The sequence below is a fragment of the Falco cherrug genome, chromosome 10 (genome assembly GCF_023634085.1).
Source record: "Falco cherrug isolate bFalChe1 chromosome 10, bFalChe1.pri, whole genome shotgun sequence".
NCBI lineage: Eukaryota > Metazoa > Chordata > Aves > Falconiformes > Falconidae > Falco > Falco cherrug.
This window is the reverse complement of record NC_073706.1, coordinates 10,564,816-10,590,661: the sequence shown is the minus strand read 5'-3', so window position 1 is coordinate 10,590,661 and position 25,846 is coordinate 10,564,816.

The following is a 25,846-nucleotide window of genomic DNA, read 5'->3' as shown; positions in this document are numbered from 1 at the left end:
AAGTGCTGCTGAGGAGATCTGAGGATCTAGTGGGACTTCTCTGTCATTCCTTTTCGCGTCTGTGTGACAGCGATCTGGGACAGACCTAAATCATCTGCATGGTTTGCCGCTGCCTCATACACGCTCCTGAGTTCACATTTCTCAAAATAAGTTGACGCTACTTTGAAAGCTTGTCTTGTTTTCTCTAATTCAATCCGGAAAACATTCATATTAATACCAACAGATACCGCCCACACGCAAATCAGAAAAATTAAAGGGCATTGCAAAAGTGACTGTTTCCAGTGGTCAGATTAGCTGCAGACGGAAGCAATTCGAGATGCATTAAAACTAACAGTCTGTAATTGTCCAGAGGCATTGTCTCACAGTGCAACACTTCTCTTTGGCTCTTCAGAGATTTCTTGGAATTTTTTCAATTGCTTTTCTGCTTGAAATATATGCTACATTTCAGATCTTTCCTTTCCATGTCACAAGAGAATGAGCTAAAAGTTCATCAACAGCCTATGGCAACATCTCAGCGGAGAAAGTTGAAGTCATTTCTTAATGCCATTTCTTATTAGCTATCGTTATTGTGTAAATGTTGCGAGTACAAGAGCACAGGAGGTCTGCTGTTAATCATCATGAACCTTGGTTTCTCCCTGCCTAGCAGTTAAACCTTCAGAATCATTTCATTTCTTTAAAATACACAGAAAACTGGCTTCTCCCAGACCCTTGGGTGTTCTGGTGAATAATACCGTGAACTTAGTTTTCAACCAGCTTTAGTTAGTTAGTTAGCTAGTTAGATAATCTATTTAAAGATAAGTTCCATCCCACCCTTCTGCAATCTGGTTATGATTACTGGTTACTGCCACCCGCAGACTGATAAACTTATAACAGCTGCATTGCAGGAAATCACCTCCAATTCAACCCTGATGTTGTATGGATGTCTTTAGTTAGCTTAAATAGGCTTTTAACATTCATTTTTTTTGTGTGCAAAACACCTATCATTAATTTTGACTCGAAAGATCAAACAGTTAACAATGTGTTGATCCTAGCTTACTTTCAAGTGATGTATTGTATCATTTCTGAGAGTTATGAGGGGTTGATATTTTCTTTTACTAATGCATCAAAGTCGATAAGTGAATGGGGCAAACCCGCGTCCTGGGAAAGGAAGCTATTAACAGCTCCGCTCGGAAGGTTCTGAGGGCCACATTGCGTCATAGCCCTTGAGTTTATTGAATGTTAACTCTTTTTTTTTTCCTTAACCAAAGGAAATGAGTTTCTATAATCCTCTGCTTTGAGCTGCATCCTCAGTGGGGTAATGAAAAATGACCTACGCCATTTGATAGCACACTACTTTGCACACAATAGATCTTCACAAGAGCAAGCACAATGCAACTCCGGCTTTTTCTTTTTCTTCTTGTTGAAATGCACAATGAATTTATTTATCGCAGATCTAAAAGGCACTAGAACAGAACGGGCACAGCAGGGGAATCACCCAAGTTTAACTTGGCATAGTAAGAAAGCAGTCCCAGAGAAAGTGACCAATGTTCAGACCTGGGAGAGCAGAACATTTTTATAAGGAGGATCTTGAAATGGTGGGTTCATGCACATGCAAAGAGCAAGGCAAATTGGTTCCAAGAACAAGGCATCTGCTTCCTTGAAAACTTTTTTTTTGGCAGAATTTGTATGTGAGTTGGGCATGTTGAGTGATTTATGGGGCCATTAAACATACACTAAATCAATCTCTATTAGAAAAAAAAAAAAAAAAAGCAAAGCGCCATGTACTTAAAAAAGGCCCTCGAGCTAGATTTCTGAACCCAAGGTCTGATGTTGCAAGGCAAAATGGCCATTGGTAATTTGGAGATGTAACATGAACTCAGTCAGTCAATTTGGATATGATAGTTTTTAATGTTCCATGAATCTAGCAAAATGTGTATCCAATTAACTACTACTAAAGGACCTTATTTATAAAATAATACTTTTGCGGTCAGGTTGCGCTTTTTCCATTCATTTCTGTACACAGTTCAGGTTGCAGATTGTGTGTGTGTGATTAATAAAGACAAACACCCGTTCTGTGCTGGCTGCTATTGGCAGCACGGCACGAGGCTGGGCAGCGGGGCTGCGAAAAGCAGTTTTGTCCCCATTATCACAGTATTAGACTGAAAACAGAGGTAGGAGAAGGGTTTCCTTCTGGAACTAAGCAGCAGGAATTAAGTAAGAGGTTGTCCTTTAATGAGGGATCTCTCCAAGGGGAAGACACAAGTGCTGGAAACACTGAGTTGGCAAAAACCTCAACTATTTACTTAGTGATGTTTTGGAGCTGAAGAAATTAGTAGGTGGTACAAACGTGTCCTTCAGCCCATAGGAAAAACATCCTCCTTTCAAAACATATCTTGAGTTATTTAAAGGATACGTGCAAAATGTATGCATCACGAAACAGTCCCTTTTCCAATGTGATTTCATTTTAAGCCCATGCAGTGGGCAGACATTCACAAATTCAGGCAAAAAGAGGTTTTATGAACTCCCCTATGAATTGCCTATGCAAACAAGCATAACATTCAAATGGAAGCAGGCCAAAAGTATTTTGTGAATAGAGCACTAAGATATTTTCTTCTTGACATGGTTAGGGATGGAAAATCTGTAGCAAAGCCCTACAGCTTGTCAGAGAAAATTCTCATATGTATATGTGTGTCCACACATCTGTAAGTACATGACAGAGTGAGTGACATGTAAAGTTTCTGACACCCTACAAGATGAGACGGCAGAAACCAAGGAATGCTTTGCAAATCTGAAAGCATTTTCCACCCAAGTTCAGCTTTCTATTTCCAGCTTTTCTCCGGTGTTCAGTTACATTTTTTTCTGATTTCAGATAAAAAATATTCTGTGTGAAACGTCTGAGTTTCAAAAATGAAAAAACCCACACCACTGTTTTGAAAAAGAAAAAAAAAAAAGCAGCAAAACAAAGTGTGTGGTAAAAACAGAGAAAGAGAAGGCAAAAAGGCAAAGGAGTGACATCGTGACAGAAGCTGACAGGGATACAAGAGAGAACACGTAAGTGATGAGGCTATCTTTGACTTGCACAAGGGCCCTGGTCCTTCACACCTGGTCTTCATCACCTCCTGGAGCACAGGGATCATCTGCAGGAGGTGTCTGGAGCAGAGAATTAATTTTCTGTGGAGTACAGGCAATGGGATTTAAATTTTGGATCCCACTCTCAACAACTATAGGATTCAAAAGTAGTGACAGCTGAAGACACAATTAATATAACAAGTCTAAACCAGGTAATTACTTTGGCAATACAGCCTAATTACAAGGAAAACAGGTCAACACTGGATTTCTCCTGAGTACAGGCAGATAATATAGACTGTTTTCTAGTATTTTGGCAATGCACACTCGCGAGACTCACATTTCCAGAAACCGCTTTCTAGGAGAAGTGTATCTCCAGTGGCTTGTCTCTGAAAACCAGTAAAACTGCAACAGCATCAAGATTTGATAAGACACCAGACACATTAGTAGATTACAGGGGTGTGCAAGAGGGTGCTCCTGAAACTGTAGCTGACAAATTTGCAGCAGCAGAGAGAGAGTGGGGAAACAGAAACGGGGCAAACCACAAGAGAAAACTTGAGGTTGAGAGGTGCCTTGCAGAAATCCAGAGAAAACACCAAATATGTAGGCACTTCCCAGAGCTGAATTAGAAATCAGATTAGATCGGGTCTTCTCAAAAATCCAGATTATTTTCTCCAGATGCTAAACCTCCCCTCCCATTGTTTCAGCTCAAAGCTGATCTACACCCTTCCCTACTCCGTAGCCAGCCTCCCTGGGACCACAGGGGCCAAGGCTGGAGCAAGGAGAGCTGTTGTGTGAACAGGGGAGCCTGGACTGGCTTTGCCTTCCCGAGCAGTTGCAGACAGACAACGGGAAGGACAGTGCTGCGCGCCCTGGGCCCACCACCAGCAGGACCTACTGCGCAAGCTAATACCCATTAGAGAAAGCAAAGCCTGCACACATTGCCCCAGGAGCCTTTGCTATTTCAAGAAAATTGAAAATAATTGAAAAGACGACACTTGTCTGGAAAGTGTTCCTTGTCAGCTTCGCTTCCTATGTGAATGAGGCTCCGGGGGATGTCACACACATATGCCTCTGTCTGCCCAAGACCTCTTAACTTTTCAACCCACTGGTTATGTTTAACCACATTTGACAGTAGGGATTTTCAAGCGCTGAATGAGAGGTGCTGTTGGTGAAACACCCCGGGGAGCTCCTTGCTTGCTGGCCACCAGCATCCCCTGTGGGAGAGCACCCTTAAGGACACCGCACCCCAGGCAAAAGTTGCTCAGAGCATGTGTTTGCTGGGGGACAAAAGCCCAGGAGAGATGAAGTGCTCTTAGCTCAGGGACATCTGTCCTACGTGGGAGCAACCTCTACAGCTGCAGGGTCTCTTTGCACCCCAAGCTTTGCTGCCACTGCAGTTCAGGCTATCCCAGGATTTTCAACAAGCCACAATTTCTTTCCTCTGCTGCCCGTACAGCTGGTGAAATATCCAGAACCTGCCTTGCACATCCTTCTTGGCTTTTCTCCTCTTTTTCATTTGCATTAGAAAACAAAGCAAAGCCAAATAAACCCAAAACAAAACCCTTTTCTTTCTTTCATAGCAAATGGAAAACCAAAACAAACAGAGGAGGACTGCCTTCCCTCCTCAAACCCTCCAGGCAGCTTGGAGGTAGAATGCCCTTTCTAATTTCATTGACAGTGCTGTTGATATATAGGGTAATTTTATCTTAACAACCTGTAACAAAGGATAAGACAGTAGTTGTCTTACATTCCAGACGGTAGGAGATGTTTACTCATTCTCCCAGCAGACACTCGCTCATCATTCATCTAGACTTTATTAGGATGCCAGGAAATAGGAAACCTATAATTTAAGAAATGTATCACACAAGGAAACTTCTTCTGTTTGGTAAATAAAAGGTAGCTGAAGATCTGAGATTAATTTGCTTTTTAAAAAATGTTCTTACCAGTTTTCTTATTCCTTCCCAAAGCTTTATCTTGAGTTAAACTTTTAAAGTGATACTGAGGAAAAACATCACTGGGCACCTCAAGAAGGACCAGGATGTGTCCTTACCCCGGGACTGAGCACATGCCTCTGCTCAGGGATCCTACGCTAGCCAGTGTGCAGCCTGTGCTCATGCTCAGTGAGCCTTCTGAGCGTGAACGTGCATCTGTTGCCAGGAATTTTTTGTCGTTACCTCTAGAGGTATCACATTGTCCAGGATAGCAACATGCTCTCAGCAATCTCCTTGCCTGGGGCCAAGAAAAGGGTAAAGGAGAAGAAAGCACATATTTTGTGGCAAACGTTCTTATGGGTTTTTTGCTCCTTAAGCGAGTTTCACATGAGCATTTACTCCTGTTTACATAGCTTGACATGAATGCCTGGCTTTGATTTGAGGACAAACTGCCCCATAAACTCATGAATGTCTGAATTTAACCTTCACCTTTCCCCCCTAACCTTCACTCTTGCTTTTCCCTTCATAATTGGTGACATTCTCACAGCCAAATTTAATAAAATACGTACTACTGAGAGTGAACTTGATTGTGAGCACAAACTGGGCAGGAGGGATGATGTGTGATGCTGGTCAGTACAAGGGAGAAAATTCCTTCGAAAATCAGGTGCTAGGACAGAATTTCTGCTGTTTAAGAGCAAGCTTCTCAGTGGCCAGAAAGCCATTAGCAAACGGATAAATCTGATCCCAGCTCTACCCATCAACCGCAGCTTGGCTTCTCCCTCTGACAAGTTAAACACCCAAATTCATCAAACCCAAGTGCTGTAAGTGCCGTTGCTTATGGATCACGATTCCTGTTACACCATCAATCTACACTGATTGCAGTGTCGTTTCAAGAGATGATCAGCATCTCCCTAGGCACAGCATGCTCATCCTGAAAGGAAGCAGTCACCAATTTTGGATATCCATCAAAGGAACATTTTTCCTTTAAGTTATGCTACAGACTGTCTACCCTCCAGTTGTCAGCCAGGAGCATGGCTTTCTCTGGCATACTTCTGACAGCTGCCACTGCAGTTGTGTGGGCTGCATAGACTTCACTTATGCTTAGATTTGGCCATGTGGTTTTGAGGCTTCTCACCCTACGGCAGTCTCCCAAAGAGTGTGGTCTTTGTCATCTTCCAAGTAGCCATTAAAACTAGAGTTGAAGTCAAGGTTATGTTGTACCACAAATCTTTGAAGAGCTTCTTTGCGTGCTACGTAAAGCAAACCTAAAAGACCACTGATGTACTCACTAGGTCAAATTCATCTCTGCTGTGAACTCCACCTAATCCACTGGAGTCACTGGAGGGGTGAATGTGGTCAGCTCTGTGATTATTAAAGGATGGATAAAGACCTCTCACATTTGGACGTATCTGATCATAGCTGTTAAAATGTTTGGCATGGGAGAAGAGAGACTTTTTCTTTTTGCATTTATACATAAGATCCACTTAGATATGGACCAGTTGCAGCTTGCTGGAGGCAGTAATGGATGGAGGTAATTTCTCCTGTGTATTTTGATCTTGAAAGGAAATGTAGTTTTTAAATGCAGTCATCGTGAGGTAGGAAGAGGAAGAGGAGGTAACTGAAAGGATAAGAGGTGTGACTTTAATGACAGGAAAAGAAGAATTTGTGAGCTCAAACTGATGCAACTTCTAAATTCAAATAGATGTCACCATGGTGACAAAGCCTCGGACTTCATAAATTTTTTCCTCTTCCCATTTGTGGTGAGCTCTGGTACCCTGTTAAATACATTCAAAGACTTTTAAAGAATCATTAGATGCATCTGATCAAGTAGAAGATTTCCTCATAATAACACTCATTAGATATGGGGAGAAACCACATCTCAAGCTGCCTCTGAACATTAAAGACATGAATTTTGGAGTTAAAATTTATTGCCTATATGAGCCTCGCTTGTGTAAGTATGATTTCTAGCACAAGAATTCCAGTGGGGAAGCTTGTGGCAAACACAGGCTAATAACCCCCAAGATCCCATCTGTCTCAAGGTCTGTGAATCCAAACTCAGTGACTTAGGCATGTGTCTAACTGGTGGTTGATTTAAAACCATTCCAGTGATAAACTGGAACTTGAATAAGGCTGCTTGGGTTTGCACAGTCTCAAGCCATTAACCTTTTCAGACAGTTAACTGATGTACATGCACACACACACACACGTACTTACGCCTCAGTCGAAGCACATCCCAGTACTCCATCGCTATCACCGGCTCAGGACTGTTTGGAGACCAGTGTAAAACCTCTTAGCAGCTCATTCTCCGAGGAGTTACTTATCCCTCCAAGCAGTCCTCTGGGTAGAGGCCTCCACAGAAAGGCCTTGACATTGAAGCCCTAGAAGTAAAGGTTCAGGAACCAGCAGGAAGAAGCACCCTTTGCTCTAGCCCTGCTTTCTGGGTAACAGACCTTCTCCCCTAAAAGGACCTTTGCCTGTGCCAGCGTCAGCCGTACAGTTCTGGGAAAACCATGAGCTTCCACACAACCAGAGCCAGGTTCCCTTGATAACCGCTACCTGCTGCATACTTTGTAGCTCAGCATTTCCGTTCCCTCTCTAAATAATAGTAGTGGTCACTGCACTGTAAGAGAGTGCTGTTAACCTAAATTAAGCATGGCTTTGGACACGTATGCTGACAGTTGCATCCAGACACTGGAGACGGGGCTTTGCACCAGAGGAAAGCTGCATTTATACCTCTCCCCTCCTCTGAAGGGAGTGCATGGGGCAGGTCAGAGCAGCAAGTGCATCAGTTTATTCCTGTGAATTGCAAACTCCTTGCACTGAGCCATGGATCCACTGCAGAGCATCAGATGACTTAGACAAATACTTCCTCATCCTCAGTAGGGTAAGAGAGGGCTAACCTTTACCATCCCCAGCCCAAAGTGGAGAACAGGTGGGAATACCCTCTCCCACTCCCTCCCAGTGAATTCAAAAAGCCTACAAATGTGTGATAAGCAGGTTCTGATGCCACAACAGCACAATGTTTGTCCCTCTGGCCCTTACTGGTGTCATGCTCCCTCCTGCATTTCCTCTGCTGCTTGGCGGCTCTCCAGCCTGCGAGGTTTAACAACAGGAGCATTTTCATCAAGCAACAGTTTCACTGCAAACAGCAGCAAATGAAACCAGCATTTCAGTATCTGACCAGAAAGATCTCTTTCAATGCATAGGATGCCACCCAAACCTGAGACTCACAGCAGGTTCTTCTGTGAAATCTAGCCACATTTAATCCTCAGCGTCGACCAGATATGCCTTGCTCAGCATTTGCCAGCTACAAAAATGTCATGGGCCTGAATATTTCAGGATTTACTGCTCCAGAAACTCTCCGGTGTCACCTTTCTCCCCTTTTATAGCTCAGCCATAATCTTAAATTCAGCTGAACACAAAGAGCTGCCTGTAGACAGCTAATCCTAAAGACAGAGCTTTGTGTGAAACTTGGAGGAGGAAAAAGAAGGAAAAAGAAAGAAATCACTGAGAGGGATTGGCAGGAAACACAAATATTTTTGGCTAATTTTTGCTAGTATTCTTCAACCCTGGTTAAAGGCTGAAATAAAAGGCTCCTCCTTTACCCTGGCCCATTTCACGCCATGTATTCACCAAAGCAGATAATTCAGCAAACAATAGATATTGCAAACAAAACCTGGGGTGGAAAGTCCTGTGCTCTACCCGCTGCGGGTGCAGGTGTGGGAGGCAGATGGCTGAGGTCAGGGCGGAGCAGCAGGCTTTTGTTTCACACATGTAAGGATTATCCACCAGATCACCAGTGAAATCCAGGTTTGATATGCTGCAGTAATGCTAATAATTACACAGCAAAACCAGCCTGTAACCCAAGTCCTAATTGCATTTAAAGAGTTCTTGTCATACCCAGGGAGGAGCTAGGTTTGGATATGCCTCGGTAAGCTGAGCAGCCCTGACTGTCCCAGATCTCCCCATGCACTGGAGACCTGCTCCTGCCATGCCACGTCTCAGAGCTGGAGCAACGTAAGTCCAGGCTATTCAATGCTTTGCAGAATTTCCAAGCTGCATTGACCTTAATTTATACAGGCTCTGATCCAACCCTTTCTCAGACTGACGTAGCCTAAGGTGGTACATCAGGTCTTTCTACCAGGGTCAGCTGAGTGACTCAGTGTTGGGGCACCTAGAAAGACACCTGCCATCTTCCCTGCTGTGCCTTTACTAAACAGAGAGAAATGCTGCTCTCAGGCACGAGTATATTCCCACAGATACTGGGAGACAGAAGGTAGGGGGATAATTCTAACTTTTAAAAGGAATTCTGTAGCCACCTCTGCATTTCATGTAGTAACAAAAGTCATGCCCTCCCTAAACGGAGGCCATCCTGCACACAGGGAGTCAGTGACCTTCATTTCAGTTTGGGAAACTCATCAAACAAGGAATAACTCTGTAGAAGAGTGCACTGCATATTCCTCCTGGCTGTATGGACTTGCCTCTAGCAATGCTGCCTACCTACTCCAGGAAATTAAAATGTGAAAGACCCCCAAAGACAGAACAGTTGGAAGCTAGATAAATACATAAATAATAACTACCACTTTTCTCTCCTATTATCTTACTATAGCGCACATACACAAAAATGGGTTTTACAGTTTTTCCCATCAGGTTTTAATCAGTTAGCAATTGGCTTATTTTTTAGTATTATTTAGTATTTTCTAGCAGGAATCAGGAATGTCACCCATATTGCAGAAGCTGAGAGGAAAGAAGAATTGCCTTTGTGCCATCTGGTTTTACCTCATAGTATATCTAAGAGTTCTATGTATGAAGCAAAGAGAGACTTTTCAACAGAGCAGGAATCCCATATTTGCCAAACGCTCAGTACTCTCAGCCTCCTGGACTGCAAAAAAACTTACAGACATGGTTTAGGATGACTCCAGTCTCCTTTTGATGCTTACAACTCAATTTTGCAATCACTATCCAGGACAGCTTGTGAAACCAAAGAAGAAGGACGATCAAGCTTTTACGGGGAGACTTTCTACTCTTTGCAAACTGCGGGATGCTGTTTTACAGTCTGTGCCTCTTTGATATATGACACATACTGCTGTGTGGGTGCTTACCTGCTAAAACTGTTTTGATTTGTCCTGTTTCTTTCTTGTCTGCATATGGTTTGCGTCTATGTATACTCTGCTAATCTCTCATGGCATTTTTTAAGTAGCCAAACTGTTTCTGTCCATGCTATTTTTGGTATGCTGTGCCTTATTGGTACTCTGCAATGAAAAGAATCCAAATTACAAATGAAAAATATATTCCCTGCTTTTAGCAACAATCAACTCTTTTAGCACAGAAAAATTAATAATGTTAAAACAGAACATAGAGCTAGCTCTCTACAGTCATCATACAAAGGACTTCCAATTGACCTAGTGATGAGAGAGCAAATGAGTGCTTTGTTACAATATTTATCTAAATGTATGAAAAATAACAGGCAAACCTGAGATTAAAACCTCTGAGGCAGAATCTGCAAATCATGCAATATTAGATCAGTAATAACAACAGCACATTTCAACGTCCTTCAACAACAAAAGATTACCAGCCCTGTGCTGAAGACAAGGAGTTAAGACACAGTACCAGATTCCCAGAAAACAAATACCTTACCCAGGAGCCAGCTGAGCTGTGCTCACCTATATCTCCTGAGAATCTGCATCAATTAAAAAACTTGGTCAATGTTATATGACATAAAGGAAACAAGAAAAGATGCTAAATGCTGCTTTTGTAATTTATACATAACACTATGCTTCCTCAGCACAGTTTTGCCTAGAGATGGCCAACACTGCCTGCTGCCCCAGGCCAGCAGGGATGCAGCAGCAGCACGTGAGACTTGAGAAGAGAAAAATCATTAATCTTTAAGCAAGGCTTCAACTTCTCTGGAAGGATCAACCTTACCTCAGTACAAATGCCAAGATACAGAGTTTTATACATCTTATACACATCCCTGTCCAGGTAGGGCCTAGGAGGGCCACAGATGATCTCTAAGACCATGGGGCAGCACGCAGCTCTCAGCTGCTCACAGCATAGTCTGTCTCTGATGAGGACCAGATCACAGTTAATTAAACCCTAATAAAGCCCCACCCTCAGCTGTAGAGATGGCAGCTGCCGTGGGTTAATGCAGGAGCAGGGAAGTGGGGAAGGAGGCTGATGAATGGCACAGTCCCAAGCAGCAAATGCTGAAGCACCTTGACAGGAGAGTCCCCTCTAGCTGCTGGTGGCCCACGTGTACGATGGGAACCAAATCAGGGGTGCTGTGGGGACAGCAGGACTTGGTGATAAATGTGGGTATCTGGAGAATTTCCTCCTTACCAAGTGAGCAGCGTCAGATGCCTTTTCACTGGAGAAGAAGAGTGCCTCTGGTGGAAAAATTACAATGAGGAAGGTTTTCCTGGTGTTCAGAAGTGAAGCAGAAAAGGAGCTCACTGAGACCAGGACACCTGATACATGCAGGCATCCAGACTGAGTGTGTGTCCTGTGGGAAGATCAGCCCCTCCTCTCTTGGCCACTGTGTGCACCAGGGCATGGAGGTGCTGGGGGCAGCTGGGAAGGCACCGCAGAAGTGCCTGCAGCAGTGCCACTAGCCCTGCAGAGCTCTGGCCAGAGGCCCCAGCAACACCAGAGGCAGAAGCAGCAAAATGCGTTGCCTAGTCTGGGGGTTTCTGCAGCTGTATTCACCTGAGCAGGATGGTGCAAAGCCCTGATACTGTATATTAAGGAAAGACTCACATGGACATGCACTACGAGTGGGAACAGGGAGCAATGCTGTGGGGTGCCCTCATGGCCCCATGCACGTGGCAGTGGCAGAGCAGCCGTGCCAGGGGTGCAGGGTGGGGACAGCATACACCAGTGCCATTGGAAGAGCTCTGCTAAGCCCTGGCCTCAGGAAATCCCGATTTCCAGGAATAAGTCTCTTTCATGTTATAGGCTGGTCCTTCCCAACGGTTTAAACCACTAGGACCACATAATCCTGTTTTTCTGTGGGGTTGTTTGTAACCCAGCGATGATATGTAATCACTGCAGAGTCCCGGGAGGAGAACAAAGTGCTGCTGTTGTTATTCCCGACAGAGTGAGGGGTAAGGGGTGTCCCAGGGGCTGAGTGCGGAGGGCAGGATCACGCCGTCTCACACAGCTCTCGCCCCTGTTCCTCGTGTTGCCTTTTATTTCAGCAACAACCGTTTAGATCTCCTGGTGCTGTGAGCCAAACCTCCTCCCCACGGTGCCAGCCTTTAGCTTCCTCGAACCTTTCAAAACCAAAATTCCTTCTTCTGATTGCCAGAGCTAGCCCCAACCGTTAGTGACAGCATGTCTGGGGCATCAAAATGAACATTTTGGTGTCTGCCAAGGAATCATTGGGGATGAACGAAGTAAAAAGCTGCCGTTTCTGTGCCGGGCAGGTACCGTCTCATCATCATGGATGTCGGATATTGCTCTGCTTAGGTAGAACCGTGTCACCCGTTAGGCTTGAGCACGTTTAACCGCCTCCCGTAAGCCGGACGGGGCCGGGCAGCTCCTGCTGCTGGCGCGGTCCCCGCAGCGGCCCCGCTCACACCGGCCACGGAGCCCGCAGGAGCTGCGGCCGCTGCCCCCTCACTGGGCCGCCACCGGGGGGGCCGCGGCCACCTCTGCCGGGGCCAGGCGCGTCCCCCAGCCCCGACGGACGACCCCGGCGCCCGCCTCCGCCCCTGGGAAGCCCCGAGGCGGGCGCAGCTCGGGGAGCGGGGCCGCGGCACGGGCCCTGCCCTGGGGCCCGGGCGCTGCGGCGGGTGGGAGGTGAGCTGCTGCCCCCTGCCGGCCGGGAGGGGCCGCGGCTCCGGGCAGAGGGAGGGCAGCGGGGCGGGAAGCGGAGGGCGGCGGCGCTCGGGAATGGCCGCGGGTCCGGGCCGCGCTGCGCGCCTCCCGCCGGCGCAGCCTGCGGCCGCTGCTGCCGGCAGCACCCTGTCACGGGCTGGGCTCCTGGGGTGCCCCGCAGCACCCGGGCCGGCACCGCCGGGGCGGTGCGCGCCGCCGGTCACCCTGGCAGTGTGCCGCGGCCGGGCTCCGGGAGCGGGGCTGCGCGCGTGGGCGCCGCGCACCGTGCCCCCCCGCCAGCACGGCACCGGGCTGTGCCACCTTCAGCACCGGGCCCGGCGCGGGATGGCCATGCTCCAGGCCCACCGCAGCGATTCCTGCCGTAACTACCCAGCCTGCCAGGGAGGATCGCTCCCAGCACTGCCAGGCTGGCAGCTGTTGGCCCGGTGTGGCTGTTACGTTCCCCATAAGAACATTTTCCAGCTGCCCCGCCTTGGCAGCCGCATTAACGCCTGTGACATCTCTGTCCCGTGCACAGCGCTGGAGTGGAACCTGATCCTGCGCTGCTGAACTGGCCGGGAGCTGCATGTGCCAGTTATATCCCACAGAACTGCTGCACTGAGTTTGGCATGTAGCAGGTCTCCTGCATTGACAGAGGATAGCCAGAACCAGTAACCTACACCATAAATAATGGTCCTGCTTTAATTAAAAAATATATATATATTTAACTAATCACATTTTGTATGGGTGCAGTATCACTTTTCCTTCGCCATCCAACTCACACAATCTCACACCAGTCAGGGCACCAGTCTGGTCCATAGGTCCTATCTAGCCTGTTTGACACTCCAGCTACCTTAAGTTTTCATTTATATATCTATACGTTTTTTCTGGTAAGAATATGCTGTTAAGCCCTCTTCTTGCCTCCCAACCGAGAGGATCACTAACCCAATCCTGATCCATTACTCTCACCTCTGGCATCATTTACCTTCAAACGGGAACTCACAAATCTTTCACCTCATGGAAATGCAGTTCCGAGGTAAATATTTTGCTGTGCTTACTGTGCAAGATATTCTAGACGCCAATTTTAGTCTCTGATTGCATTGTTGCTGGCGAGAGAGAAAGCAGGAGGGGAAGGAGGACTTGTTTTGGGACTTCACTGCTGTACCCTGGGGTTGCAGCACCTACCCCAGCGCAGGTGGGCTGAGGACCTAGCAAAGCCACGGCCCCGAGCACTTTGCTAGGACGGTGCTCACCCACTTGACATCTCCTTCCAGGGATCTGTGCTTATTGCACTTTTAAAAGGCTTAAACTGCTGATGGGCGTTTTTTTCAGAGGCTCTATAGAGTGTGTGGCATGGCGGGGAGAGGGCAGCGCAGGGCTGGGGAAGGCAGGCCTTCCCGGCGGCTGCCTGCAGGGGGAGCTCACGCTGCACTATTTGCGCTGTCGGCGCCTGCTTCCTCCCAACCACAGCTGCTGGCTTCTTGGCGTTCCGCATGGTTTTGCAATAAAAGTAATGCAATCTATTGTGTAGCGCTGCCCAGCTACTCGCAGAAACTACAAAAGCCTGAGTAAATATGACAAGCAAACACAAATCAGCCTAAGCCAGGTACGTGCCAGGCCATCTCAAGCCCCATATTGTTAATTATTATTATTTTGGGAAGAGCGACTGGCCTCACTGAGCCCGAGGCCCCGTGTGCCCAAGCAGTGCTGGGTGGCAGGGACCCTGGGTGAGTGGGCTGGCAGTGCGACTGGCCGCAGGACTCGCCAGTTTGCTTTGCTATGACTGTCTTTCTCACAGAGATAGGCAAGGAATTCCTGCAAGATGAAAGTCCGTTGGATGATCAGCTTTTACACTTTGCTCTTAGCATCAAATGTCAGAAAAAAATGAAAATGTAGTTTCAAAGACAAGCGATTCGAACCTTTCTTTGAGCACAGAAGAGCAGCTTCACACTAACATGCCTCCATGCCATCTCAGCATGACTATGAAAGGATTCTTTGCTAGGTTTTCTCTTCAACCTATATTAACAACAGTGACCGATTAGCATTTTCTCTGGGAGAAACATGGCCTTGTTCCTGCAGAAATAGTTCCTTGGTGTTGGCAAATATATCAGATAAATACTCAAGAGGACTCTTACAAGCTACTCCCAAGTTAATAAGATAATAGCAATAAGGATAACAAGGATCAGTTATCTCTCTCAATACCTTTCCAAACACATCCTTTAGAAGAGTAACTGCTATTGTGGTGATTTAGCACTTTCAAATTTCCAACATTCCTATTTTAGCATCACAGAAGCTTAATTGCTGAGCAAGTATAAACAAGGAGTTCCAGTTACAAAATTCTCTCATACACACAGGATTCTTCTTAATATTTTTAATTATGTTTTATTGCCTTCATTTTGCAAATGGCAAAAATACAGTCACTCCCATTATGAAGTTATGCACTGCAGTTTACTACATGGAACATTTTGTGATAGTCTTTACGAAATCTCTAGCAGATCTCTGATCTACTGCATGACAACACTTACAAATCTTTGCTCTGTTTGGAGCATTTGCAGTATCTCACAACACAACAGGCTAGCCCATATTCAGGTTTGCTGCACAAAAATGTCTTCACTTGCTCATTTTCCGAGATTATCTCAATTTCCCATCTTGAGCTGATACAAACCCACTCCACCCTGTCTCAGCACACACAAAGATTGTTCCAAGCCTGGGGAAGAGGACAGAGCTGAATATGTTCAGCGTGAGCTGTACTGACCACGCTTTGTGCCCATAGGACTGCAACACCAGCTTTGTGGTGGAGACAAGTGCGCAGGAACGAGTCCCTGTGCCCAGTTCTGCCCCACTGAAGCTGTATCTCATCTCTGCTATCAGCAGCTTTTGCTTTCCTGCTGTGCTGAATAGCAGGGGCTGAAAGGAGATCTTGTTTTCAAACCCAGCATGAGTGAGGCAGTTCCCCTGGTGCACTTACTGACTGCTCCCCAGAGGCGTGAGCAACATGAAGCCTGGGCCGCATTGGGCTGCTGCTGCTGGGTGTGACAACCCCAGCTACCCCTGCCACCGCTCAGCCCCGTGCCCTGGGTGAGGGGGACCATCCTGGCTGCTTTTCCCTGTAACCACATGCCTGGCAGGGGAGAGAAAGGGGGCAAATTTCAGCGGCAGCCATGGTGCAGCCTTCTGTGCTGAGGACACTGCCCTGTCCCCACTGCACCCACCTGTGGACCATCCTGCTTCTTCCATCCCCTACAAACACCACCAGCCCCAAAAAAACCACCACAGAACCCTTTGCTCTCGAACATGCTGAGTTTCCCATTCACTTCTTCCACGTATTTTGTTGAGCTTTTCCTCCTGATTTCCAAAGCCCTGCGTAAATTTGTGTCAGGCTTCCCATCATATCCCATGCCTGCTTCTGCTGCCTCTGCCACGCATGCTGTACTTCTCCCTGTTTGTACACTATTCCTGTTGCCTGGAATAACCTTCTTATCAAAATGCAACAAGCTGTCTCCAGCTTCTTTACAAACCATATGAATATCCACCTGTTCCCTTGACAGTAACCATATGCCTCTCTGTATTTGTTCTGGAGCGTGGGAGGCTGCTTTGCGCTATTTGGGCACGATCCAGCTCCTACTGAAATCAAGGAAAAACTTCCAATTGATTCCATGGCACTTGTACCAAAGCCTCAGACTGTAAATTTAATGGGATGTTTTCCGCATGTTTCAATTACTGCAGCATATCATACACATTTAGAACTCTATTGAATAGCCAGTAATGATTATCACTTAATTGCAGTGATATAACACCAGCCGAAGATGTAACGCTAGGATTACCATCTTAGAAGGGCAGCATAAAATCACTGTCTGTATAAAGCCCCTTATACAGCGGTGTTTAAAACGCAGCATACAAGGGATTACAGGCAGCTAACAATACAGAGTTTAGCTGGGGACGAATCCTCCTCAGTGATTTGAGTGCAGGAGCTCTCTCTGTATCAGAAAAAATCTGTCAACATTATTTGTGCAGAATCGTAAACATGATAAATCTTGCCAACTCCTCTGTGAACTGGCTATTTATTGCACTCATCTCCAAGGCTTTTTGATACCAGAGCTGGAGGCTGCAAACATAAATACTGAAATGATGTGTTGCATATGCCGTAGCTTAATTTGCTGTGTTTGATTTGAGGCTTAGTTTTGGAAGACCCTCAGCATCTAGCCTACAGGCCTCCCTGCACAGCCTGAGAGAGAAAGCAGTGATCCCAACGAACCACGTCAGCCTCTCTTACACCCACAGGAGTCAAAATGACGGCATGTGCGTGCCAGTACAGCCAGACTACGTACCTCCCCGGCCAGCGCTGGACCAGGACGAGGGGCAAACAAAAAAACCCAACCCAGAACCACATTCTGGCAGTTCATCCAAACTGCCTGAGCAGAGAAGGTGGGCAAAACATGTCCCACCCTCATCATCTGTTGTTGGTGGTGGCATGAGACTCCACAATGTGGGAGTCTGTCTGCAATGCAAGAGCTGTGATCAGGACCTCACTTCAACCCCAACATCAAGTGGCAGCTGATTTGACATTGTAAGAACTAGATCCAGGCAAAACCTTCTTATTCACTAAAAACGCCACCTCTGCAAGTACGAATGAAAGAAATCTTTCCAAAGGGAGTGTCCCGCATCCAGGGAGATGATTCCCCTTCCCTGTAGGTCAAGTGGTTAGAGCAGGTATGTGGCATGGGGGAGATCAGACCTCAGAGTGCTGGAAGGGGTGCTGAAACCCATCTTTTATCATCTCCCCCAGATTCAGTGATCATTTAAGGAAGTGCTTTGGTGAAACAGTTTCAACAGGGAAAGGCACAAATAAAGGTGATTTCTAAGGTTCAGGGATTTTGTTTCTTAATTTGTTTTCAAAACAGAACAGCAAAGATGGGGAACTGAATGCGGCTTTCCTCCATCTCTCTTACCTTGGACTTTGAGGCAGACAAGAACACATTGGCACCTCCACCTGCGGGTTAGTGGCTCCCAATGCCAAGCCTATATTTTTGTTATTTCTTTTCTTGTAGAAGTACTGCATGAAAAATCTTGCCTCAAACAGCTAACATTTCAGCAGAACAGAAATACTAACTTTCTGGTTCCAGTGATAAATGTGTTCAGTCTGGTTCTATGGGGAAAGCCCTTCTTTCTCCCTCCTTTCCCCACAGTTTTTCATTGCTGCTTGTAACCCAAATAAGATGTTACAAAGCCTAGCTGATGTACCACAGAAGCAACTTTTCTGTGTGTGCTTCATGCAATGTCTTGCCTTTGCCTTTCTCTGCAGTCACATCTGGCTCTAATGCACCAATTTTTGTAGCATATTCACAAGTGAGATTGGTGTTGTAGGAGGGCAGGGTTCTTGCTGCAGCCAGGGCTGCCATGCAAACACAAGGAAATATTACCATATATATTAAAATGCCCATAGGAAATCATAGGAAGGACTTTGTATGAAGTCTCTTGCAAGGTATTGTGGCTACTTACATGATGCATCCGCAGGTAAGTTCCATGTCAGCTAAGGAAATTGTGAAGGACTACACAAGCTGAACTTGTCCTTATATCCCCTGGGATCTGGAAAAGCAATGGTCTGTTTGAGAAACCTCAAAGAAGAACAGATAATTTAATCCAACATTTTGGGGGGAATCAAAGTGGTATTTTTTTCATGTGAAACACTTCTGCGTTTTGCTACTGCTGCCTGGCATTTTTCTTGCTTGAAATACAGGGACAGATTTCAGCAAAGCAGAGGGAGATTACCTGAACGAGGCACAGGGTGCTGATGCCACCCAGTTTTTTCAAAAGTCACTCATGAGTTTGGGTGCTCAATCTGACACATCTGAAAGAGGCTGTATGTGCATAAGGTGAAGATACGATGCACTGTTTTGGATAAGACAAGTGACTTGAAATTTCGTTGCAACTGAAATCAAATCTTACAGCACATTTAAACAATTAATTTATAAGAAAAAAACCATAAAAAAAACCCAAAAGAAAAGTCCTTGCTATTGTAATCTTTTCCCTAGGCATGAGAGAGAATCAAAACCTCCGATCAAAGCAGGCAGTGCTGGAGTTTAGCTGCATGATGGTTAAACCTTCACCTCTAATAGTCAGGGAACCCTGCGCTTTGGTGCCTGAAAAGCACAGAGCAGTCAGGAGAAATGCCAGCTGGACCCCGCACGGTGCACAACTGACTTGTGCGTCTCGGCTGAACAGAAAATTACCAGCCCAGCTTCTGCAGCACATTCAAGGGAAATTGTTAACTACACTAGAAAAAACTGTGAGGCGGGTTTTTACGCAGGACTGAGTTTTCCTCTGAATATGTCCTGCTCCCCATCCCATTCAGCACAGCAGCTTATTCAGCGCATCAAAAATTGCCAAACTTTGCCAATTATTCATTTTATATACATATATACATATTAACGTGCATCTATAAACCTCCCCTCTAGCTGTAATAAAGTGGTTAAGCAGAATGTAAACCACTATTAATATAACATAAGATTCACTATAAAAATCTGAAAAAGGATGTATAGTACCTTAAACGTGGTTTTTATTAATTTTTTTGAGTGAAGTATGGCATCCCTGTTGTTTCTAAAACAGAACAAATTAAGAGATTTATCTTAAGTAATTGGTGCAATTGGTAACTTAAAATACAGTCTAGTGCAAAATTATTTACTTGTTTTCTCTGGCAATTTCCAAGTTACAACAGCCTGGTCTCTATTTTACCTTTTTATAGAGCTATTAATTACTTTCTGATCTACATTAGATCTTCCTGAAAGGTCAAAATATTCTATCTAAAATAAGGAGCCTCCCAAAGATTTTCTGTAATCAGTTCAATGCTGCCTGTGGTCGCAGCGGAGGACTGGGAGCAAGGAATTCTTAAAGTCTTAATCAGAGCTCTGCCAGTAATTTGCTGAACTACAATTAATTCAAATTCAAATTGTGCTTAATTTTGAATCCCAACAGTATTGAGCAGCCTTATGGAAGACACTAAGGCTGAAATCAAGCCCCGTAGGAAGAAGCACAGATTTTGCCACTGGCTAGTCTGGGATCAGGATTTCACCCACAGGTCTAGGCTGGAGGTGTTCTGCTTTGTGGGCAATGAGGATGCTCTCTGCCAGCTCCTGCAGTGATCTCAGCAGCGCCGAGGTACCCCGGGATGCTGAGCTTCAGCTTCCTGTCCCAAAAATGAACAGCTTGTCCCCTGCACCTCTGTAAAGCCGCTGAATTTATAAAACACTGGAGGAGTCTGTCATTTCGTAAGATGCAAAAAAGTCCACAAACTGTTGATGTTTTCATCATTTTTAAAATTAAAATTAAGTCAGTACAAAAGTAGAAGGTTTCACAGACTAATTGTTCTTTTGGTCCCAGGTTTTCACTTTCAATGAAGTCTCTGCTTTTTGGTCACACAGGGCTCATTTTGATTCCTCTCCCTTTTAAAACTCTCACTGACCGCCATCCCATTGCTGTTTCCCTATTTTTTGCCCTGCAAATACTCCTGACAACCAAATGGCTGTTCCTGGGCTCAGACCACATGAAGGAACATCAGCAACAAGGAAGATTTTCAGACAGAGGAATTGCCTTCCTCTCCAAAGACAGATCTGTGAGGACATGTCCACAATCAGGTACCATGCCCACAGAGTGCAGAAGAGACGCATCTTCCCTCTCCTGGCCCACAGAACATGCACAGCATCTAAATCTCACACCCTGAACTTAGGTTTAGGATTCCTTCAGTGAGTCCAAGTAAGATGTTGATGTCACTGTGTCAATACATTTAAAACCAAGGTCCTCTACAGACCTGCGTGTGACATCAAAACAGCAGACAAACGCTTGAGGTGGATTACGCAGGAATACACTGACAACTCTGCAGCTTTGCATTGTATGATGCTGTCTATTCCCAGTGTCTGAGGATGGGTGGCAAAGAGAATGCATTTAACAACAAGAAGAAGACATTAAACATCAAACATCCCTTTGCTTCTGACAATTAATTGAGAAGAAAACCTCATAATCAGTTGCAGATTTGTCTCTGTGTAGCTAGCGTGACTCTGCTCAATTATCACACTGCAGTCCGGAGCAAGGAGTTTGGTTCTCATCTTTGTGTTACTTGAGGATGGGGAGGCAGCGGACAGAGCTGAAAGGTTAAAGGTGGCAGTGGGAGGTCACCAAGGGTGCCGCCATCTCTGTGTTAGCCATAAATAATAGAAATTAATGTGGTCTTTGGTTTATAGTCCAGCTGTAAACCCACACTGTATGAGTGGCTGTCGGTGAGGTGCTGGGAATACACATACAGAGGGCTGCTGAGCACCAAGGCAGGTCTGCACCCGTACCAACCAGCACGGGGGCTGCTGGTAGGAGAAAACATCTCAAGAGCATTCCAGTATGAAGCAGCTGCCCCTGCTTTCCAGTCCCTAAGCAGTCCCAGTGCCAGTCAGCGTTTTTTGGTCTCTAATGGAGGAAAAAAGCCCTGTGTGAAAAATAACAGCTAGTTATTGACAGTTTTGTAATTGCAGTGTCCTCTTCCATGTCAGGAACAGTCCCGGTCCCTTGCCAGCCACACACTGCTCCTTCCCTACCCAGCTGAGATTGCAAAGACATATTTCCAGGGTAACTTGGATGACTTTGGGTGGCATGGTTGGGACAGTCATCCTTAGAAGGACGTGCTCTCTGACAGGAAGGCAGGCTGGGGGCACACTCTTTTCCCTCGAGAATAGCTGGAGTCACTCTCATGGGGTGTTTCACATTTGCCCTCAGTTCAGTTGTGCCTTACACAGCACGACAGAGATATTAAGAAAATGACGAAACGTTGTTGAAGTTAAAGCTTGTTGATTCCCCCACATTAACAGCAAAACCAATTCCTGCAGCTGCAGTCTCAGGCACTCCCCTGTCAATGCTTCACAGCACCGCCCTGTATCAGTCAGCCCCTGTTGCTTTAACACTGTGATGGTAAAATGGATAAAACACATCAGCTGATCAGAGATACTTAGAGCTAACCTGCACTTGCCCCTAGAGTGAAATAAAAGCGCCGGTACTCCTGACCTTCCTCCCACATGAATTTGTTCCTTTACGTTCCAGAATTAACTGTGCTGAAAAAGGGGTCCCTAGTGCACGCAGAAATTAACGGCATTGGAAATGATTCAGGAGAGCTCTGGACCTCAGCCGAGGAGCAGTGGGAACCAGTCACGCTGAGCACTTCCAGGATGGATTCTGAAGAGACTTGGCTGGATCCCAAGTGACAGAAGAAAGGCAGATGAGCCCTACCCTCTCTGACACCTTGGCACTTCCCTCAGTCTATAGGTTATGTTTGCTATCACCTGAAAGCAACAAAGCCTTAAAAGTAAACATGCAAATGTGCTAATCTCTTAGGACAGCACATACATAAAAGCAAGTGTTTATAGAAATGATACCCCTCACTTCAGACTGAATTTAATCATCAAAGGAGAAAAAGCACATTTTGTTTGGTCTTTTACTAGTCAAAAATGGCTGGTATTTAATAAGCCCCGGAGCCAGATCTCAGTAGGACAGGCTTTTTATGGGCCAGAGGCACCTACCATACCGTCCCTTTCCACATACAGCCACTGACCTATGTCCAGCTGATTTGAATTTACTCCCTAAATCTGACGCTTCACCCATTTAGATAAAAAAAAAAAAAAAAAAAAAAAAAAAGAGCGAGAGAAACATGGCATTTCTAGACCACAGTTCTTGGTGTCACTACACATTACTGATAATTTAGGAATGCTACAGAACATCTCAAGTTTAAAGTAGTTTCATGGTTCCAATGGAGAGCTAAAACAGATGGGGTTTCAGCATGACCTTTCAACCTACCAGACACTGTTGACCCAGATAATAGTTCAACAAAGCTGCTCCTGGATTCATATTACATTTTGGGAGAAACAACAGGGTTACAGTGAGAATGGATACGCTGCTCAGGGACAGCTGGGATGGCTGGCTAAGAGAGCCACGGGATGGGAATGGCACGTCAGTCCCACTCCCCGTGCAAGTGTCTTCATGCCGAAGTAGGTGCTCAGTGCTTGGAGGGAGCCTCTGCTATCTGTCACAAAATGCTGGAAAAGGAATTCAGGAATGGGAGAAATAGCATCTGAGAGATTTCACTGGGGAAATCAAGGAGAGGGTCAAAAATCGGTAAAAAGGGAGAAGCTTTCTGGCTGAAAACTCACTCGTTCCAAATTTAGGCTTCACACTAGAAAGCTGGAGCTGAGGACTCTCTGGCAGTGTTCACAAGAGGTCAGGTTTTATCACAGAGGTGGCTGCATTTCAGCAGTGGGTGAAGAGGCTGCTAGAGCCCGCCTGGCTCGGCAGCAGGGGCTGGTCAGCCCAGACAATGTGCCCACCCAGGCTCCATCGCAGCGAGCCCAGCTCGTCTGGCTGAGCTGAGCCAGTTGGGAACTGGAGGGGGACCATAAACCACCAAGCGCTGTGGAATCCTATTGAAATTGATGAAGTTCCTGTCAATGTGCTATTATTTTAGACATCACAGCACTAAAAATAGTGCTTGTATTTTTTTTAGCAAGCTTGTTGTTTTCAGGAGCTCTGAGAATATAAAGGGTTCCATAAGTGCTAAGAACAAGCTTGTGAAATAGTCTCGCTGGAATACAAAACCACTTGAAAATACTGTTTGTTACATTTCCCTATGAACTCAACAATAGACTATGCAGACCATTCGGCTAAAACCCTGGATTTATTTTACTTAAAACTTATTTCACTATAAGAAAATCTGGGAAAACACCCCCACAATACCTACCTACTGTTTCTCTATTCCAGATGGCAGCAAGAAATCTGGATTCTCAAAAAGTATTTCCAAAACACTATCACCATGCCAAGAGCCTCTTCAGTCTCTTTGCCCCCCCCCCCCCCAACCCACTCCCTGATAAAATGCTCACGATCCAAACCTTAATTATCTCTGCTTGTAACAACAAAACCAGAAAAACAACCCTTGTGTCCTTCAAGTGGAGATCAGCTGCATGAGAAGGACCAGGCTTGTCTTAATCCTCAAAAGACTGACATGTGTCCTAATTGTGAAATCTGTACAGCGTTTCTCAAAGTAGCTTTCTGTAACTGCCCACGTCTATTGCTGTCTGTTGGAGCACTGCTGGAGCCTTTGTCCCACGAGCCAACAGCAACCAGCATCACTGGCGGGGGCACCTCCTCATCTCTCCAGTCCGGCACAAAGCCATGGGAGCAGAAGTAAAACATCAGGTACCCAGTGGGGAATTTCCCAACAGATCATCCCAGGAGCACTTGATGCTGAACAAGTAGGAGCTTATCGCCAGGTCACTGTTCTGTAACTGAAATAGGATGACGATGTGCTGGTAACTTGCCAGCATCTTGTGTTGTAACATTTTACAGATTATACTGTACTATAAAGGTGCTGCATTTAATGAGTTTTGTCAACTCAGTTATCATTTTCACAGCGCACAAAGAAAGTTTGGGGCTAGTCTTAGCAGCTCTGCATCCCCTTTCATCCAAAAATTTCAAAGTGATTTGTCCACATCAATCATCTCTCCAAGCTACCTTGTGAAATATCGTTTAGGCTCCTGAAGAGCATCAGGAATGGCTGTAGCGATCCCGACCGAAGGTCTGTCTGAAGCAGTCCCTGGTGGAGGGCAGTAGCGGCTGCCCTGCCTGGTGGCAGCACAGGGGTGCAGCTGGCACAGCACAGCGCTGCCCCAGAGGACACTCAGCCACCCGTCATGCGCTGAAGGACACTCACAGGTACAGTTACTGGAGGTAATGGGCCTGGGTGGAGTTTTCTTTGCTGAATTTTGAACCCACCTAAACTTTCAGCATTCACAACACCTCTTAGCAGAGAGTTTTACAGATTAAATATAGAACATGTTAAGAAGAATCTCTTCTTCCTTATTCTAAATCTGTCACCTGCTCATTTCATTTTGATACACCCTTGCTGCTTTCTGGGAAGACACATTCCTTGCTCGCCTTCCTTATGCCACCCAGGCTTTGGAGACATCTATCCTTCTCCCATCCTTTCTTCTCAAAACAGTAAGACCTGACACACAGTGGTGTTTAAACACCTGATTGCTAAATAGATGCCAAACTGCCAAAGTTAAGAACCTAAAAAACTTTGTGGAACTGACTCAGAAGGGTCTGCCATCCAACACCCACAATGCCGCAATGCGCTTGTCCCGGCTCTCCCTTGCCGCTTCAGCCAACAGATAGCTGTGCAGAAATCAGGTATTATATGGCAAAACAGTAAGCTATTCAGGTCATGTGATGTGAATTAACGAGATTGACTAACTGCTAGATGTGTTGCTTCTCCAGGTTTACACTGCCCTGTTGGAGGGGACATGGAAGGATGCGGAGAGGCAGAGATTAACATTCAAAAATAAAAGCAGTTTGTATTTAGATGACTATGAATATACACAGGTACTCCCTGCTCATCTTCTCACACCATGTATTTTCTGGTTTTAATTACTTTAAAAACTCTAATTGTAAAAGACCATTGTTTCTTTGATCGATCTTGTTCTTGCACCCCAAATGCAGGTTTAATGTTACAACAATGACTGCAAGTCTAAAGGAGGCAGATTTTCTGTCCCCACCCATGAAGAACAGTTGATTCACTTAAAACCGTGCCAAGGCCATATGCAAATCATCCTAATAGGAACAGCTGCTGGCCTCACAGCCCAGGGGATAAACACAAGTTATGTTCATGCTGCTGCCCCAACTCATATCCCCAGAATCACGTTCAGGTGAATGAAAATCACAGTCGTGCTGCAGTCGTGGCAGGTCAAGGAGACGTACGCTGGGGATGTGGCTCAAGCAGCAGCAGCAGCAGCAGCAGCAGAGCCTGCATAGGAAAATGTGTAGGAAAATGTGTCTGGCTCTCCTACAGCAAACTGGCATTGTCCTCGGGCAGCCGTGCCAGTCTGCAGCACATTAGGGTTTGGCCCATGTTTTCTGTTGAGAAAACAACATTCCATCTGGATTTCATCCTCTTAAACCCCATGAGTGTATGTTGTTTGTATATATTCTGTAACTGACAGGATGTTTTACACGGTTTTAGGATAAGC